Source organism: Agelaius tricolor, unplaced genomic scaffold (genome assembly GCF_023055355.1).
Source record: "Agelaius tricolor isolate 1412-34295 unplaced genomic scaffold, bAgeTri1.0.p SCAF_10, whole genome shotgun sequence".
NCBI lineage: Eukaryota > Metazoa > Chordata > Aves > Passeriformes > Icteridae > Agelaius > Agelaius tricolor.
The window spans coordinates 26,774,857-26,793,012 of record NW_027269270.1 but is presented as its reverse complement, the minus strand read 5'-3'; the positions used below and the strand labels follow the sequence as shown (position 1 = coordinate 26,793,012).

The following is an 18,156-nucleotide window of genomic DNA, read 5'->3' as shown; positions in this document are numbered from 1 at the left end:
GCACAAACTCTCAGCACATTCAAGGTGGTGTGATGCAGCCTACAACAGGATAAAGTAAACCAAGAGCAGTGACATAAAGTAGGTAGGAAGTAGCTCGTTACTCATCCCTGAGTAACCTCTCCACCCCGACAAGCCTTTAGCCAATGGTTCAGCTAATGCTGTCTTTCAAATTAGATCCACTATAATATTTCAAATTAAAGAACTCAGCTGCAGTGGGACAGACACATGGGAAAGATTAAGATTCATTAAGTAAAGGTGTGACAATAAATTGCAACAGTTAAAGCCCACCAAATCCCTGTGTGGATGTTCTCTCTTTTACAGATAAAATATCCTTCACTCCTTTACATTTATTTCTGAAAAGCTTAATCCTAAAGTGTTCACACTGGGGTTTAAGGCCCTCTTGCTTTCCTATCTGCAGCTAATTCAACTTAAATGTCTTAGGGAGGCTGCCAATCTAAGTTAAGAGTAGATGGTTTTCTGCTCTACTCACATCTTGCGTTTTAAGGCAGAGAAATGGGTTCTTTAAGTTCTGTCTCGTGTCATCTGTTAGGCAAGTGCTGCATTATCATCATTTTTGTTGCTTTTTCTGTCTATTAGACATCACAGCATGGGACATTAAACATCCTCTCTTCTTTTAGTCTAGAGATTTATAATGCTAATTTACAGGAATGCCAGGTGGGACCAAGGCAGACGTATTACAGATATCTGAATGTCTCGTGTCTACACAATCCCTCTCTGACTGATGCTGCCTTGCTATCTTTCTTTTTTCAGATAGGTATGTCTCTCATCAAACTTCTCTTTTTTTTTTTTTTTCCCTGAGATTTTTGTGCTGTCTTGACCTCAAGTTTTAGAGCACTTCAGGCTGCTGTATTATCACAAAATAAATGACTGAGTCAGGCCAGGCATGTTGGTGACATTAGAAACTAATCTGATATGAACTCTTCATGGCTCAGGTAGAAGAGGAACAGTCCTCTCCTGCAAACAGTTTTGGGAACAGTAAAGGTTCTGGGAATAAGGAAAAGATCTTGGTGACTTGCATGCACCCTCTAACCAATACTGACTGTAAATAATTATTTTTGTGTGCAAACATCAGATGCCCAGGTGTTTTGAGCCATTGCATGCCACCACATTTCCACCCATTTCCACCACATCAGTAACATCAGGATGAGCACACTGTGCCCCTCTGTGGCATTGTCATTGATTCCTGATCTGCCAGCAATATAGGGCAAGGCAGGCTATTGAGTCAGGCTTACGTGGGATCATGAATTGAAAGCTTGCTATAAAAAACATTAAATAATTAAAACACAAATTCCACCAGGGATGCTGAAATGAAGAGAAGCAATTTACAGTCAATGTGAGTGGATGCTCAGACAATGGACTCATTACATTTCTGCATTGAATATGTGTGCTGGTTAAAGCCCTGGTGAAATATTCCAATTGAAAAAATGGATGGAAAGTGATTTTCTAGCTTTCAGTAGCAACTATCCCCAAACTGAATCCACTGCAGAAATGTCAGGCATTCACCAAGGCATTTCTAAAGCACCATGCATTCTATCACTGACACATACTGGCTACCAACCAGTGACCTTTGTGGACAAGGAAGGAGGGCAAGAGAGAAAGTGAAGAAGAATAATGGGAGTGGAGTGCAGAGAACACACCTGTAATCTCTGAAAGTCAAGTTACCCTCATCTCCCACCGAAGTTGTGAACTTCAACTGATGATTCCACAAGTACAAAAAAGGTGGGTTTAGCATTGTTTGGGAAGATGAATTGTGTCTGTCCATACCCTAACACCTCATGATTTTCTCTTGGATTTACCTTGGATTAGAACTTTCTGTTTGCAAATACCTTCTTTTGAGAACTTAAAATGTTTTTCAAGCAGTGCTCTCTGTATGTAAACTACTGACATGAACCCTTCACTGATCATCTTCAGTCTGTTTTTTCAAGACTTAGCATCATTATAAACTACTCAGTAAAAACACTGATTGCTGAAGTGCAGATTGTTTTTCACATTTCCTTTGGCCTGATCCTGTAACCACAAACAGACATAAATAGTCCAACAGATCTTTATTTTTTTGCTCGAGAGAAGCCAACCGTACGTGTTGGAAGGAATGAGACTGTTAACGGTGAGCTGTGACATCTGCAGGGGGAAGGGGAGAAGATGGACAAGCTGTATCCTTGTTTTACACAGCAAAGGACAGAGAAGCAGCAGGGAACCTCAGCCTGGACAGAGTCAGTAGGACAGGTCACATCACTGGACTCTGTGCTCCAAAGGCACAGAAAAAAGGTGGTGTGGGTGGGTGAAAAGCTGTTCTTGATGTTTGTTGTTTTACCTGTCTGTGGTCTAAATGATTGAGCTGTAGGCCCACCCTAACAGTATTTTCAAATAAACAAAACAAATTTTTTGAAAAACTGGAAGGGGAATTATAAAGAGTTGCGAGGATAAAGCAAGACCTGGAGAACAGAGTTAAAAATCTTGATACACAGTCCTTAAACCTGATAGCTAAAATGAGTAATTAGAAGCTCAGGCTTGATGAATGCAAATACAAAGGCATAAATTTAAAAGCTAGGCTATGAGGCCGTCCTAAAAGCCTACATAACTGGTGGACTTCTCTCTCAAATTCCCAGACTGGATCTCTCCAGGTCAACAGACACTTCAGTAGAAGTTACTGGTTTGATGCATACATTTCTGAATTAAGTCCTTTAGTTTTTCATGCAGTTCAAATATGTTGGTTCTGCTTGATGTGTGCAGTTACTTCTGAAGTTACTTCCTGCTTAAGACCTTTTAAAACACATGTATTGCCCAGTGATTCCCCAAAGCCACTTTTTAATACATAAAATACTTGTGCTTCCTAATTTTTTGTTTCTAGATTTATACAGAAAAGAGAAGGAAAAAAAATAAAAGGAAGGAGGGTGAGATGCTTTCTACTTTCCAGTATTTAGCCCTCTTAAAACTGAAAGGTACTGTGCTCCATGCTGCATACACATTGCCTTTTAGAGGGTTTCTAATGGGTGGGCAACTTTTGGAATTCAGAAGGGAGAGGAAAGACTATATTAAAGACTATTAATTATTTTACCTAGGGAAAAGCAGAGTTTTTCTGCTATTTACAGAGCAGTGTAAGGAAAAAAAATATAGGTCAAAATGCAAATGCTCCTTTAAGCTTCTCAAGCTACTGAGTTTATATATTTATTTTCTGTTTTGCTATGTCGAAATACTAATAGTAATAAACAGCACAGTATTAAATATGTGTCCAAACACCAAGATGAACATCAGTACCACAGCTGGGTGACTTGGTGAGGAACTGCCATCATTTGAAAATATGTGAGGGAGTGGTTCAGGGGCTGATGTGTCCCTTCACCACCTCTGCCCTGGTGCGGGGGACTCCCAGGTGAACAAAGCACTGCAAGATTCTTACTGAACTTGACAATTTATAGGTGCTTAATTCCTCTTAAAACAACAGAAAAACCTGCACCCTAACCCAAACTGTCATTTGAAAATTGGAACATGTCTTGATTAAGGTCATAGAAGAATGATAAGAGTGTAATGAAGAGTAATGAACAGCACTCAAATATGCTGAGTCTTACTATTTTGCATTAAATACAAGGCAGTCTTTCTTCTTTGTATTACACTGTTAATTGCCAAACAGATATTTTGAAAAGCAGGTTCCAATTGATGTGTCCTTGGAGAAAGACTTGTGCTCACCCTGCAGAAAGCTTTAATTCCTCAGTGTGTTTTAAAATAAGGTTTTAGTGCTGAGCTTTCCGACTCAGACTTAATGCAATTCAAAAGATATTTTTTTTGACAGGGAAAATGAGTAAAGTCACCAAGTTAACTGTCTTTGAAGGGGAAAAAAAATCAAAGCTGAATAAATGTACGTCTTCCCTCAGCTTCTAAAACTCTGGTTTTGGAAATGAAAAAGTTTCCCATTTTATTCAATAAGCAGGTTAATGACACTTCTTGTATTTGTATAAAATTGTAGAGGACTGCATGGAATGTAGCTACATTTTATTAACCCCTTCCTCTGTTCATAGAGATTGAGTACTTGACACCATCATTTTGAAATGTACATATTGCACAAAGTCAGGGCAGACCTTCTTCAGGGTCCTGGTGTCATTAATACTCTCTTCTTAATGAAATTTCTTGCACTGTAACTTGATGGCACAACCTCTGACCTGCGTGAGGGTGCAGAACCTTATTAATGCATCTTGCTGAAGGAACTCGAAACCCTGTGTCCAGCTGACTCACCAGGCAGATGCTTCTCACTTCTAACAGGACCTGAGAGAAGGGCATAAGCCCCATCACGGAGACAGGGTGATCCTGTAGGACAGCCTGGGAATAACTAAGCTTGTAGCAAAAAGCTTTGGGCTTCTGCTGATTGAATGAGTCACAGAGCTAAGCCCAGCGAAGCTGGTAAATTTTACCCAACAGAGCTTATGCAGATCTTGGCTTCAATCCAGCAGAGCACTTAAGCACATGCTTAATTATACGCAAATGACACAGAGCAATCGAGGTACGCACGTGTTTATGCGCGTTGCTGGGTGAAAGACTTTATTTAGAGAAACGTGGAAAAGTTGGTAACCCCTGAAAGAGGTGAAGCTGACAGGTGCAAGTGACACCATGCCACAGCCCAGGCTGCAGAGGTGCAGCCAGTTTGGGTGGAGAGCTAGTCCAGGGAAGGCGTTGGGTTTTAAGGTTGGGCCTCTAGCAATTCTCCAAATGGTTTATTGTGCAGGATCATGGTGAACATCATGATAATGGAGATTACAGTGCAGAAAACTCATGTTGGGACTTTCAAATGGATTTGGAAGCCCTGAGAGTCCAAGGCACACCACCTGTGTAATGGCATGGCAGCCTTCAGTGGGGCCTGAGCCCAGAGATGCATCACGAGTGGGGAACCAGATCAGGCTTTACTTCTTTACATTGAGGGTGGCAGAGCCCTGAACAGGGAGGTCGTGGAATCTCCCTCTCTGGAGACATCCCAAACCCACCTGGACGCGTTCCTGTGCCACCTGCTCCAGCCGACCCTGCCCAGCCGGGGGGTTGGACGGGATGATCTCCAGAGGTCCCTTCCCACCACAACAATTCTGCGATAGTTGAGCCTTCTCCCTGACACCGACCGCGGCCGTTCCGGCCTTCTCTGCTCCGGGCGGCCCTGCTGCGCATGAAGCCGCCGGCCCGGCACCGAGGGGCCCGGGGGCCGCCCCCCGCCGGGGCCGATGCCCGGAGGGTCTCTCCCGCCCCGCCTCCGCTCGGGGGCCGGCGCGGGCAGCGCTCCCACGGCCGCGGCGGCCTCCTGACCCGCGCGTAACCCGGCACCGCCCGCCCCGGCAGCAGCCGCAGCCCCGGCGCGGCTCCCGGCTCCCGTCTCCCGGCTCGCTTCCCCATCGCCGTCATCGCCATCCTCCTCCTCCTCCTCCCGTCCCGCCGGTCCTCCGGGCGCGTTTCCCGTGGTGCAGCGCGCGCGCGGCGCTCTGGCCGGGTGTCGCTGTCACCGCCCGCGGACGCTCGGCGGAGCAGCAGGAAGGAGCCGCCGCCGCCGCCGCCGCCGCTCCCCCCGGGCTCCCCCCGCCGCCGCCGCCGCCCCGCCGGCCCCCCCTGCCTGCGCCCAGCCGCCCCCGCCATGCCCGGGGCCGCGGCACGGCCGCTCTGAGCCGCCGCCGCCGCCGCCGCGCCCCGGCCCGGCCCGGCCCGGCCGCCTTCTCCTCGCAGCTCTGCGGCCGGTAAGTGCCGGCGGGAGCGAGCCGGGGCCGGTCGGGGCCGTTCGGTGCGCGGAGGGAGGGCGGGAGGAGGAGGAGGACAGGGAGGGGAAGGAGGGAAGGAAGGGAAGGGGGGGCCGCGGCGCGGTGCGTCCCGCATGGGCCGCGCTTGGCCCCGGCGCGGAGAGGCCGGCGGGGAGCGGGGGATGAAGAGGCGGCGGGCGCCCTCCGCCCGCTGCTCCCGCTGCTCCCGCTCCGTCCGCTCCCCCGGCCGGGAGCCGCGGGGCCGCGCAGGCCGCGCCGGGGCGGCGGGGATGGGGCCGGCGGGGCTGCCTGACAGACGGACAAAGAGCTGACGGACGGACGGACGGACGGACAGCGCGTCCCGCCGGCCCCGTCCTCCCGGGCCGTATCCTCTCGCTGCCCGCCTCTCCATTGTTCCCGGTGTAAGATAGGTGAAGCGTGCCGACCTGCGAACAGTCATTTCGTTTGGTTTTATTTCTGCATAACCTTCTCAGAGTCTCCTCTCAGCTGCTCGGAGGAAGCTTTTGCACGGCACCTCTTTTCCCCAGCGTCGGGAGCTGCTAACAAGTGCCAGGCTGGAAGTGGCTTGGGAGAGCAGGGGGGACCAGTAGGAGTTGAAGAGAAATTAGTTGGGCTTCAAACACTTTCACTCATCAACATCATTCCTCCCCCGATTCCTGCCAAACCTCAGCTGGGGTGAGTGCAGCAGCGTCTGCATTAAGCTGGCTCATGGAAAGGGAAGACATTTATGTTGCAAACATAAGTCATCTCTCTGATCACTTTGTTTTTGTAAACTGTTTAGGGCAGCTGTGAGAGATTTTGCAGAATGATTTTAAAAAAAAGTGGATGTGTGGAATCCAGTGATCACAACTTTAGTCTTGCTTTGAAAGTCTGCTTGGAGCATGACCTATCTCTGTCTGCATACACGTGACATTCTGGTCCAAGAAGTTGTAGATGGGAGAGATGTCTTAGTCCTGGTGAGCAGCATCTTTGCCACTGGACAGGACAAATGACAGAGGACTGTGTTTTTTCTTTTGAATAGGATCTCAGTTGCTTTGTTTATTTCTGTACTTATTTGCAAATGTCAGTAGTACTTTACATGCTTGCTAGGAATATATACATGGGCCCACCCGTCATGCTTCAACATTTTGGAGTGCCCATATGCAATTTTGTTATTGTAAGTGGTATAAATTTTGTAGCCATTCTCCATGAGTTTGGTCAATATGCCTTGTGAATGGAAGAAGTAGAAAAACAGTACTACCCTACATCAATTTTTGCAGCTGTTCTTATCCTGTTCTCAAAATCAGTTCAGATAAACCAGTGGTTTGATTGAGACTTAACATCTCTCCTGCTGTGTGAGAAGTTTGCATACCTTGAGGCCATGTTAGTTTTCCAGTGTTCACTTGCAGTGTTTGGGTTTGTGCATTGTCCAGTGACAGCTGTCATCTGCAGGAGTTTGGCTGCACCGGAAGCTCTGGAGCATATGAGGCCTGCTTTCCTGTGCATCTCGTGGGATCTGCAGGCTCTTGGTACTCACACATTCATAGGACAGACCAGCAAAGCCTGCTCTTGTTGCAGTAATTTAGGAAAACAAAATTCAGTTTCAGTTGCAGTTTCCTGAAAACTGTTGTCATGGTCTTTCCTCATGAATAGGCAACTGAATGTGTGTGTGTGTGTTCAGTTTCCAAAAGTGTTTTCTTTGTATTTTTTTCTGGATGTCTGCATGCCCCTCTTCCTCAAGTATACCTGTACTTCAGTCAGTGAGCTGATATAAATGAAGAAAGCTGAAAAAGATGAGGATGATCTCTTGCATTTAGACTGCTGTGTGCATGTGTCCTTCTGTCTTTGCTTCTCGGGCTCAGACCTGAGAGAACAGATGTGTATGTAATCTATGCTTCTGTTACTCTGTCTTGTCTATGTGTGCTTCATGCCTACTGTATTGCAAACATATTCTGTTTATGGAGAAATCCCTAATATAATGCATCATGAAATCAAGCTATTAAGTGGGTAAGTAGCTACTTGAACAACCACAGTGATTTAAAAAAAAAGGGAGAAGAATTATTCAGAATGTGAAAAGTTATGTTGCAGGCTGAATTGTTCACCTGAAGGAATATATACTTTGGGAATATTGTTATGTAATTTTTCAAAAGGTGGTTTTCCCTCTGAGTTCAGTGTGTACAAGTTTATTTGTATGAGGATTTAAAGCACTGTGGAGCGTGGGGATGTTCTAAAGACAGTTGGTGTAAAACCATTGAGGCTGGAAGTTTGTACTTCCCTCTGAGAATTTCTGTGTACCAGTAATGATAGAGTTGAACTGTCAGAGTGCTAATAATATATTACTCTAGTGAAATATGGTGATGGTACATCTTAAAGAGTTTATCTCACTTCTAGATATGTTCTCTGCACCACAGATTCAGTAAAATAGATTTGCAAATAGTGGAGCTCAGGGTATCAGTTGTTAGTAGATGGATTTAGGTTAAACATTTAAACATGCACTTATGGGAAGGAAGTGTTTGTATTCTAATTGGGGAGAAACATGGTGGGTTTGTTTTTTGTGTCTGCTGCAAGACATTTGTGATTTTTTTGTGACTGGAATCTCTGTAGTGTCTTCCTCCAGCAAGGATTGCTGTGTGGGCTCTTACAAATGGAGACCTGTCTGTAGGGAGCAGCTTGATGGAGTGGGCCTTAATCTATCAAAACCCCTTTAAGTGTTTAGCATAATTTGGGATTAAGTTTGATTTAATTTTGGCTCTAACATAAAATACATTTTTCTCTGTGAAATAGTGGAAGTTAAATAAGAAACAGTAACACTGGGGTAATGTCTTTTGTAAATGAAGATACTGCTGTTGCCCTAAATATGGAATGAAGCATCCAGCTTTCTTGTCCAAACTTAACATGTCTTATATGTTAAATGAATGGCACAAGCAGTGAAAAGTAAGCACCGGTGGAAATATTTTTTATTTTGCAGGCTCTTAAATGGATCTAACAGAGAAATAGATAGGTTTTATTTAAAATAAGTACTTCCTCTGCCTTTGCCTGGCAGTTTAATGATAGCTGCCTTTCAAACAGCATCATTTTTGATGAAATAGATTCAAACCTTCAGCTTGCAGTCTGATCTGCATAACTGAGTGTTTAAAGACAAAAGTGGTCCCACAAAGGCTCCATGGATGTAACCAGACATGGGTGTCTGCTTCTATCTGATTGCAGGGCTTATGTAAAGGATCAGTACTGTCATGAAGTTCCACTTTAATTTGTTTAGGGTTTGTTTGAAAGAAATACTTTTGGGAAAATTATATTTCTTGAAGTACTGAGATTCATGATTTTTTTTCTTTTTTCAGTTCTGTTAATTGGTATCTGTGCAGAAACCGTTGTACTAGTATTGAGTTAAATGTACAAAGTTATTGTTTTTTAACAGCTGAGACCTAGCTATTGACAAGATGTGTCAGCAAACCACAGCCATTGGCTATAATATGTAGTTATATGCCAAGCACAAATTTCTGTCTAACAAAGGAAAATCCATTCAGATTTTCATGAGATTTATTTTCATTTACACAAGTGCTGTTAGTTACTTTATTTCAGTACTTTCCAGTGAAGTTAAATACACAACCCCATCTGTTTAGCTCATTAGCTGGTTCTCTATATACATTTTAAATATACATTTTTTAATCTACATAGAACAGAATGTTTTATACATCAGCAGTAATTCCATAAACCACACAAGTGATAAAATTTTAAACTATTTAACTTACAATTTATTGTACAAATTAAAATACAATAACATATGTGAGTATTCAAATATTATATGTGATTAAATTATCTTTCCCTGACTCCATGTAGAGATATTTTTTGTATATCATTCATCATGTTCGATAAAATACTTGGAAAAAACCTATAATATGTTCTCACAAAACTTGATTCTAAGTGTGTCCCAAGGGGAAATTCGCTGTCTTTTAGAAAGACTGTGCAATCCACAACATGCAGAAGGGTTAGAATCTCCTGATAACTTCTTTCACACTCTCAGAATATTATTTTGGGAGATAGTATAGAAGCTGGTACTGCTTTTGCTCCAAAATATTTTTTAATGTACTCTTAACATATTATCAGTGTGTTAATGTATTCCAGGCTATGATATAAAGGGATAGCATTGTGAATACTGTAATGTAGTTAATGTATTACTAGGTTATATTATTTTATTATTTCATTGCACTTTTGAAAGCAGCAACCATAGCTCAATAACAGCATGTGTATTGGCCTGATCCTGGAACTGATACACTCTACTGGCATATTAGTATCACAGTATCTGCATCTTGTCACGGTATGTGCAGAAAATCTTAAGACAGTGCTGTCTAATTCTTCCCTTATGACTAGGATGACATTTTTATAAGCGCAGAATTAAACAGTCTGATGATAAAATGAAATCTGTGTGGGAAGAAGTTCCAACCTGCAAACAGCAGTAGACTATAATTTATGAACAGCCTATCAAATATAAACTGTCTACATCTCTTGCACTGGAAAAAACCCAAAAAATCCAACATAAAAACCAAAACTCAAGGTGCTTCTAAAATGTCCATAAACCAATTTCTTGATATAACATGTGATATTACTCATGTGTAGGGCAGTTGTGATATCTGTGTGAGCTCGGCTATGTGACTGATAGAGCCTTCTGCTCTAAAATAGTTTCAAATGGCAGCTGCATCTGCAAGGGTAAAAGATGCCCATTCATAAAAACTTGTACAACTGCCTTAAATGTTTTTGTAATAATTTCCCATAAAGTCTCTATTAACTTTTGTTACTTATGCACCCCAGCATGGATATAAAAGACTTCATTAGAGAGGTTTACAATGCCAGTAACATCATGACTAGGTCAGGTTACCTCAGTGCAAGAGGTGAAGTGAGAAATACTGATGCTGTGCAGATGTGTCATAGTTACATGATCACTAGCAGTATTTAAGAAAAGGGAAAACCCAACTTTCTTCATTCTCTGAATATTACCTGCTATGTGATTGCCCTGAAAATTTGTCAGATTTTTCTTTTTCTGTTGTTAGGATTGTATTTGAATCAAGGAAATGGTGATAATGCTCCTAAAAAGTGTGTGTGCATGCAGATATGCAAGACTCTAGTAGCATGTATTTATGATGCTGTCTGGCCTAAAGCTCTAGTCCTGGAGAATGAGAAATGTTCATCACAAAGTGAAGTTTATTTTGCCAAACAATAAGCAGTGTGTTTTAGTGCCTGGGATGTCACTGGGAAGGGGCAAAGCAAGGAAGCAGTTTCTAAATACACTGGGTTTCTGCAGGTTTCCGTGGGTACTGAAAACTCTCCAGGCTTGCTTTCAACAAGTGATCTTTAGAATTGCACTGCAGACATTCTTCAGTTTTGTAAAAGCAGGGAAGAGAGAGCAAAGTGAGAATGTAAGCCAAGAAATAAATACATTTCACAGGATCCACGGATGATTTTTTTAGTCTATAGGCATTATAACAGTCAGATTTTCCAGATTCAGTGGATGATTTCAGAGTGTCTTAAATAGGAGCACTCTGAAGGGAATTATCATCTCCTGAGGCATGATTCTCCTCTGGTTTTGACCACATACACAGAGTGGTTTCTAACACAGGTCTCTGTTACATGTCAGTCTCTATCAAACAAAATACATGTGAGATGGATGACAATGGCCAGGCTTTTAAGTTGGGTCATTTATAGCACTGAGCAGTTCTTGATGCAACAGTAACTATATACATAAATTTAAGACATGTTCTCTTTTGTGTCTGTAAAGTTTCTTTTAACAAAGAAGTTTTTCACAATAGATTGGTAAACTCAACCAACTCCTTTTTGCTAGAGTAATCTTGCATTGCTGACTTTGAAGAAAATTTTTGTATTGACCACTGTAGATCAACTGCAGAAGGAGGTAGTTAATCCTCGGGACACCAACGTATGATACAATTATTTTACCAAAATCACTTGCAGATTTTCCAGACATGCCCATGAAATATTGGTTTTCAACTTCTGTTTTGACCTTATAACTGGTTTTCTTGAAAATAAAGTCTAGTGTGAAGGTGCCCTGAGTGAATATTGCTTTACCAATATCAAATAAAAATGAATCTTTCATATGGGAAAGACTGCTGTCATCCTTCAAGGAGGAAAGCTTTATTAGGCTGTGGTTCTCAGGAGCTTCCTCTGTCACTGGTGAATCTGACAGTTATATTTTGTGATGAATTTTTGTCTGAGTCAGCAAAAAGATCTCAAAGTTATGTGATTGTGTTCTGAGGAGCAGGAAAGCTTGTATTGTTATGGGGTATAATGAAGTAAGGAAAAGCTACTTGACTTTAGTGTTGTTTTTTCCTGGTAGAGATGATGAAGTTGTCTTTTTAAATGACTCGTAGAAAAGAATTTTATGTATTTGAAATGTGTTTTTTTATGATCACCAATGATGAAATTAAGTTACTGAGAGGGGAATTAAAATAGAGTTTATAGAAGAGGAGCACACAGAGGATGATCATCCAGTTGTCACAGTATTTTGCTGGAAGATGTGAAGTAGGTGGCAATTTGTAGACAAAACCAGTGGGCTTGTTGTCTGAATCTGACAGTTAAAAGTAGATCATGCAAACCAGGCATGTTCAGCTGGTGCCTGTTAGGAATCAGTGTTACATACACTATATTGCATCAAATGTAGTGCAGCTTTAAGTGTGAGTTTACTGTCACTTTCCAAGGAATAGCAATGTAAAAGGACAAACTGACAGAAAATTTAATCCGTCAATTCTTTGCGTGATCTCACATTTTACTGTCTAGTGTTCCTTTGTGTCACCCCTGGATTACATTCCTTGTGGGTCACAGGACAGGCAGGGGGCTTTCTGCAGTTGTGCTGGTGATGCTGGTGTGGCTGCACATGCAGAAAAAGTGGAATCTGTTGTAGTTACATCTGATGTACCTAAAATTTGCTGTACCGTTGGGCAACTCTTAATTTCCCACATCTGGTTGGACACAAGTTCAGCAGAGAAGTCTTGGCTCTTGTGCTTCTATCTTGGGTACTTGGACAGGTAGTGTTAGGGCAAGGGGTAATGAACTGAAACAGGGTAGATTTAGAGTAGCTATTAGGAAGAACTTTTGACTGTGAGTGTGGTGAGACACTGGAAGAGGTTGCCCAGAGAAGCTGTGGATGCTCCAGCCCTGTCAGTATTCAAGGCCAGGCTGGATGGGGCCCTCAGTGGAAGGTGTCCCTGCCCTGGCAGGGGGTTTGGATCTGGGGGATCTTTAAGGTCCCCACCGAGCCAAACCATTCAAGGATTCTGTTACACATTGTTGCCCTGTTACCTGTGGAACACATCTTTGCATTGAGGGAACTTGGGTGAGTGCAGCTGCATCAATGTGAGACTCTCAACTTGGTTGGATGAGGAACCAGGATCTGGAAAGCAGTCCATAAAGGCAGAATATGCTGAATTTTTCTTTCATCTGAATCCTGTCAGAATATTTTCTGGCTTTACAGATTGATTTCCTGCTTGCTTAATAATATGGATTATATGGAATGTGTTTTACTATAACTTGGCTTCATCATGAAGTTATTTGACTATGAGTTCTCAAAAATTTCAGACCTGTTTGGAATGGTTGCCCTTAATTATTGGTCTGTGAGTTAATGGCATCAAGAACCGTCAAGATTTTTATTCATAGTAATTACAGGAGTTGTTATAAACATATATCATATCTTTTAATCTTTCTGAATTTCTGTTTTAGTGTATTCTAGGACTTTAATTAGTGAGATTTAGCTGCAGGGCACCAAAGTTATTGAGGTAGAATCCAATTTCCACAACCTTTTTATTTAAGAGGGGACAATCCTGAGAAGTCTGTGTTTTATTTTTTGGATTATTTTCAGTGTTAGCTAATGGGCCAGGATATCTGTGTTATTATTGCTCTTATAAAATTGTTTCTAGACATCTCATGTTTTGGCTTGCCTCAATCTGAAAATGGGCTTAAGTGCCTGAAAATTGTTTGAGAAATTTAAAACTGTAATGAGGAAAAATCACCTTGGGGTATGTGGTAGAAGTCAGTGGGATTCCTTGTTCATACTATTTTTGAAGTATCAAGGGAAAGAGTTACCTGGAAGTTCTTGCAGAGGTTGGGGATAGTCTTTTGAAGAGGATACACTGCAGAAGCACACTGGATTTAATACTTGATTTGCCATTTGCCTTTTTTTTTCTTTTGAAGTGAGGGTCATTGAGATTAAAAATGAATTAAAAAAGGCTGATTTACAGTTCTGGAATTTTATGTAAGTGGGATAGGAATAGTTCTTAGTTGATTTAATCTGACCACAAGTGTTGGTTAGCAGTAGGGAGGTGGTGGATTTGTTGCAACAGTGTGGAAAAAAAAATCCTAACTGGAGACAAGTATACTCTTAAAAAAACCTTCTTTGTTGTCTTGGCAAATGTACATGGGCTGTAACATGCTTGTGTTCCAAGAGGGGTTTTGAGAAAGTGACCTGATTGCTCATTTCCATGATTTTAGAGTTTGTTTCTACTCTTTCCTCTGGCTTATTTCATACAATCTTTAAATACTAACACATGTCAGTTTATGTGCTGAATCTTCTGTTTATTCCTGATGTAGGTGCTTGATACTGTTCTGATGCTATAGCAGAGTAGTGCTGTTTAGGCCACAGCAATCCCTGATTCCACTGATGAAAATTGCTCCTTGATGCCCAGTTTGTAACTGCTTGAATATTTGAAGAGCAGTGATAGATTTTCTTTTTCTGGCTCATTGTTGGTCAGTGCTCTCCCTAATGTAGCATCACAACATCTTCTGCTCCTTGATTTTTATCCTGCTTTAAAGGAAAGAAAAGGCTATCACCAGGGTATACAGGTTGAGATCCTGCTTCTAGTGATACCTAAATCATTGTCACTGCACTGGTTTTATATTCCAGAGCTGCCATCTCTGAAGGGTCCAAATGCTTTATGGAAATGTCATGAGCATTCTATGATTCTTTTTCTTACTTGATGAGATTCTTATATGGGCTTTTTTTTTCCCATTGACTATATTACATCTGTGTTGCCTTGTGTTTATGTTAGCAAATGTGAAGTAGATATTTAATTTTGAGTTGCCAGGTGTATTAGCCTTATGGAATAGATAGGTCACTAAAAGGCCTTTTTTTTAATATATATAGGTAGGATAAACCTATAGTGTTTGAAGAGTGGAGCAGTGAGTAGAGATCTATGTCTTTGAACTTTAGGTTCTTTCAGGTCTCCTGGCCCACATTTTTGGCCCCTGAAGGTAACACTGTGGTATTTGAAAAGCAGTCCAGAAAGCATAGGATTTGCTTGGTCTGTCTGGTGTGAATCTTTTGCTAGAGGTATTAATTCTGTCATGTTTCGGATTAACTGGATTGTTTGAGTTTCTGTTCCATGTGTAGATAGATGAAGGGTGTGTTTAAAACACAGCTGAAATGAAGTAAATATCCATTAAAAATGAAGGTACACTGAAGTATGACAATGCTTCCTCTGCAGAAGAATGAGATGAGAAAATGTTCCTTGTTTGGTGGAAGGTTGATGCCGAGAGAGCCAAGCACATTTTGTAGAATTTGTTTTGAGATGTTACACAGAATGTAATCTTACCCTGAATAGGTTTGCTGAAATGAAGTTAGGGAAAAAAATGCCTGCTCTGTGCATGGTGATGTGCTAAAGTTGAAATTGGAACTTAGGAGAATGGTTCCTGTATTCTAAAATACTTGCATTGATTTCACAACCTGAGAGCCCATGTTGAAATAACGTCAAATGCTGAAGTAAGATTTAGAAATATCACCTGGGCTCTGTAAGATCTGTATTGTTGTTATTCATAGCCTTCTCACCTATGGTTTAAAATGGTGGTTTTTTTCTGTAAGTTTTCCTTGTGCTGTCATGTATGTAAATGAGGAATGTCTTCCAGAATCTCTAAGATGGCTTTTGCAGCTAACTTCCAGGTTTTTTGAGCAAAACCTTCTTGGTTATACTTCTGTTAGCTTATTGTCCAGTGTTATTTAATCTATGTGGATGTATTAAGTAATTGTCTTGAATTTTTCTGTAATTACTGTTTTTGTTTAGTACATGTATATGGCCTTTTAGAAAATATTGAAGCTGAAGTAAAGATATTACAAGAAAAACACGGTTTTAAAAGAGCAATTTTAGGTGTAAGTCAAGTGTGCAAGCCTTAAAATTGCAGCATTGATCTTTACTTGTGCCACTTAATTTTACCATCCTCTTTATATTATTAATATATTGCATCTTAATATTATGCCATATTATTTCATGACACATGAACTCCAAAGCCCCTACCTTTTTAAATGTCCATGAACTGGATAAGCAGCTGCTCTGTACTTTGCTTTCTTCTTTTTGCGTAATGTGTGTTCTCTTACTGTGCTCTGCTTAATCCTGCTCTGAAGGCAGAATGGATATATTTCTTTGTGAAATTACTGTAATAGTTATCAGTAGGCTTGTGAGACCCTCAGAGATAATGTCTGCTGCTCGCTCCACACCTAAATTGTAGGTGGATCATTGCACTTGATTTAGAGACAGGAAGTGGAAAGATGGGAGGGCGAATGATTTGCCAAAATAACAGATTTGCCCCAAAAGCAGTGGCAGAGCTGCAAAAAGAAGCCAAATCTCTAGTAGTTCTGTTACATCATGGTGGTAAACAATGTTTCTCTTTTCAAAGTCTTGCTGTCATGCTTACCTTTTCTTGATGGCAGTCCCACATTGGTGTGCCCCATCCTGTAATGATTCTGCACCAAAGTGGCTGCTCCATGTTAGCTGGAAACCTTCCACTGGTTGGGCTTTCTGGTCAGTGGTTAGGTCATGGGGAGGCCAGGCCCCTCTTACCCACCTTCTCACAGCAGTTTTCTCAGCCATTGGTGCAGGTTTACCTTTCCATCTGAGGTGTGCTGCCTTCTCCCCTCAGGCTGCAGGAGCAAGAGCACCACAAACTGATTAGTTCACCCTTGTGACCTATATTGAATATTGCTTGTTGTTACAAGTATTTTACTATGCCTCAGGGAGAGGAAATGGATATTTCTTATTTTATGGCTGGAGAATTGGTGCCTATGAGCAAGATGAAAATTTGTGTTTGGTGTGGATGTCCATTGAGCTCTTTAAGAGCTTTTTTAAAAATTAAAATAGCAGCATTGCATTCATCTTTGTATTTTTAAAGTAGTGCTGTAAGTGACATAATTGCAGCCCTGAGTACTCAGCATTTTGGGTACATCTGACCCAAATGTGTCAGAATAAGCAGCCAGAAAATGTGCCAAATATAATTATTGATCACCTATTTTTAAAAAACTTTTGTAGAAAGGGCTTGATCTTATTTTGCAAGGTAGGGTTCAACTGCCTAAATGGTCACGGCTTTCTTTTCATGCACTCTGCGACTCATGCATGTTTTGGCACTTGTAACAAACAGAGCAAGGATCTTATAATCTGTCTGACTAGTTTCACATATTTTTGTGGAGCATTCCATCCAGTGTGCTATAGAACCACATATGTATGTGTATATATATATATATGTGTGTGTGTGTATATATATATATATATACACACACACATATATTTATGATATTTGCATTTTAAAAATGTACAGTACCATTATTTATGCTTGGGATTGCCCTGTCTCACTTGCAGCCTTGTTAAATTCATGAAATTCCCACAGGCCCATCTCTCCAGCCTGTCAGGTCCCTCTGGATGGCATCCCTTCCCTCCAGGGCATCCTCCACTTGGTGTCTTTGGGAACTTGCTGAGGGTGCCCTCAATCCCACTGTCCATTTCCCTGACACAGATGTTAAACAGCACCAGTCCCAGTACCAAGGCCTGAGGAATCCCACTTGTCACTGGTCTCCACTTGGACATTGAGCCATTGACCACAACTCTCTGAGTGCAACCATCCAGCCAATTCTTTATCCACCAAGAAGGAAACAAATGCACACACATATACAGGCCTTTGGTGTTTGGGCCAATTTGAGAGCAACAGCAGGTTGTCATCTTCTGTAAAGCAGCACTAGCATAGCACTTGTGATGAGTAGAGATGCTTCAGGGGTACTTGCAGATGGTAAAGAAGTTGTGAGGCCCAAGGAGTTTAAGGACTTGTAAAAAAAAATCACATTTTAAAAAATCTGAGCATTAGAGTAGGCACCAATGATAGGGTGGACTCTCAGAGTTAGGAGGAGGAATTAATTGCCCCTTTCAATGACCTTAGCTGTTAGATTGGCTCAGCTTTGTGATAGAATTGCACTGTTGTCAAAATAAAATGAAAAACCATTTGACACACTATCTGAAATATTTTTATAAAGTTTCAGCTTGGGGCATGCATGAGATAGATGAAATTTCACAAAATTTTCACCAGTTGAACTGAAGGTGTAAAATGCAACTTAGAAGATGCTAGGTAGCCTTAGTTATGTGTAATGTTTGTTTTCCTCAATATAAATGTCACCAGAAGTCCC

The 18,156-nt window shown here is 41.6% G+C and overlaps 1 protein-coding gene across 4 annotated transcripts in view; it reads left to right on the top strand.

Moving 5' to 3' along the window:
• The first annotated feature begins 5,077 nt into the window (after positions 1–5,077).
• The window catches only part of ZNF148 (zinc finger protein 148), a 42,239-nt gene continuing 29,160 nt past the window's right edge, over positions 5,078–18,156 (top strand). For 2 of the 4 annotated variants that reach the window (XM_071435324.1, XM_071435321.1), the window contains exons 1-2: positions 5,079–5,720; positions 6,215–6,416. The gene's annotated coding sequence lies outside the window, so the exon portion shown is untranslated. Of the gene's footprint in view, positions 5,721–6,214; positions 6,417–18,156 lie in introns of all 4 variants that reach the window. The other 2 variants (XM_071435323.1, XM_071435322.1) reach the window with 2 other exon arrangements.